Below are 1,525 nucleotides of genomic sequence, written 5' to 3'. Positions count from 1 at the left end.
TGTTTTGCAAGCGGCGCAAAAAAAATTAAAAGGGGAATGCAACACGAGGACTTCCCAGGAGGACACCCATCCTAGTACTACTCTCGCCCAAGCACGCTTAACTTCGGAGTTCTGATGGGATCCAGTGCTTTAGTGCTGGTATGATCGCATCCGACATGTTACCCCCCGTCTTCGTCCCTTACCCTTTCCCCTCCCAGCTCCACTACAAAGACGATTGTACATTGCTTTGGCCGCTCCCTCTCAACTACGGAGATGAGTTTAACACGGTTTCCACCCCTCCCTCTCAACCGCACCAGTGCACGCTTGCCGCGCCACAACGCCGCCGCTAGACTCGTGAATCGTGAGCACCGAGCTATAACTTACCGCACTCGTGCAAAATAATAAAACACGGTAAATATATTACTTACACGTGCGTTTTGTTTTGCAAGCGGTGCAAAAAAATTAAAAAGGGAATGCAACACGAGGACTTCCCAGGAGGTCACCCATCCTAGTACTACTCTCGCCCAAGCACGCTTAACTTCGGAGTTATGATGGGATCCGGTGCTTTAGTGCTGGTATGATCGCATCCAACATGTTACCCCCGTCTTCGTCCCTTATCCTTGCCCCTCCCAGCTCCACTACAAAGACGATTGTACATTGCTTTGGCCGCTCCCTCTCAACTACGGAGACGAGTTTAACGCGGTTTCCACCCCTCCCTCTCAACCGCACCAGTGCACGCTTGCCGCGCCACAACGCCGCCGCTAGACTCGTGAATCGTGAGCACCCAGCTATAACTTACGGCACTCGTGCAAAATAATAAAACACGGTAAATATATTACTTACACTTGCGTTTTGTTTTGCAAGCGGCGCAAAAAAATTAAAAAGGGAAGGCAACACGAGGACTTCCCAGGAGGTCACCCATCCTAGTACTACTCTCGCCCAAGCACGCTTAACTTCGGAGTTCTAATGGGATCTGGTGCTTTAGTGCTGGTATGATCGCATCCGACATGTTACCCCCGTCTTCGTCCCTTATCCTTTGCCCTCCCACCTCCACTACAAAGACGATTGTACATTGCTTTGGCCGCTCCCTCTCAACTACGGGGACGAGTTTAACGCGGTTTCCACCCCTACCTCTCAACCGCACCAGTGCACGCTTGCCGCGCCACAACGCCGCCGCTAGACTCGTGAATCGTGAGCACCCAGCTATAACTTACCGCACTCGTGCAAAATAATAAAACACGGTAAATATATTACTTACACGTGCGTTTTGTTTTGCAAGCGGCGCAAAAAAAATTAAAAAGGGAATGCAACACGAGGACTTCCCAGGAGGTCACCCATCCTAGTACTACTCTCGCCCAAGCACGCTTAACTTCGAAGTTCTGATGGGATCCGGTGCTTTAGTGCTGGTATGATCGCATCCGACATGTTACCCCCGTCTTCGTCCCTTATGCTTTCCCGTCCCAGCTCCACTACAAAGAAGATTGTACATTGCTTTGGCCGCTCCCTCTCAACTACGGAGACGAGTTTAACGCGGTTTCCACCCCTC

The 1,525-nt window shown here is 50.9% G+C and overlaps 4 non-coding genes across 4 annotated transcripts; all 4 read right to left on the bottom strand.

Moving 5' to 3' along the window:
- Positions 1 to 33: 33 nt before the first annotated feature.
- Positions 34 to 152, bottom strand: LOC123152044 (5S ribosomal RNA). The gene has a single exon (XR_006476000.1). It is a non-coding gene; the product is annotated as a 5S ribosomal RNA (ribosomal RNA).
- A 297-nt stretch (positions 153 to 449) lies between these two features.
- LOC123153431 (5S ribosomal RNA) lies at positions 450 to 568 on the bottom strand. Its single transcript, XR_006476481.1, has one exon. It is a non-coding gene; the product is annotated as a 5S ribosomal RNA (ribosomal RNA).
- Positions 569 to 864: 296 nt separating this feature from the next.
- LOC123153439 (5S ribosomal RNA) lies at positions 865 to 983 on the bottom strand. Its single transcript, XR_006476483.1, has one exon. It is a non-coding gene; the product is annotated as a 5S ribosomal RNA (ribosomal RNA).
- Positions 984 to 1,280: 297 nt separating this feature from the next.
- On the bottom strand, positions 1,281 to 1,399 carry LOC123150326 (5S ribosomal RNA). The gene has a single exon (XR_006475054.1). It is a non-coding gene; the product is annotated as a 5S ribosomal RNA (ribosomal RNA).
- Positions 1,400 to 1,525: the final 126 nt, after the last annotated feature.

This window comes from Triticum aestivum, chromosome 1B, assembly GCF_018294505.1.
Source record: "Triticum aestivum cultivar Chinese Spring chromosome 1B, IWGSC CS RefSeq v2.1, whole genome shotgun sequence".
Lineage (NCBI taxonomy): Eukaryota > Viridiplantae > Streptophyta > Magnoliopsida > Poales > Poaceae > Triticum > Triticum aestivum.
The sequence above is the reverse complement of the archived record's forward strand: the minus strand, read 5'-3'. Positions and strand labels throughout refer to the sequence as shown.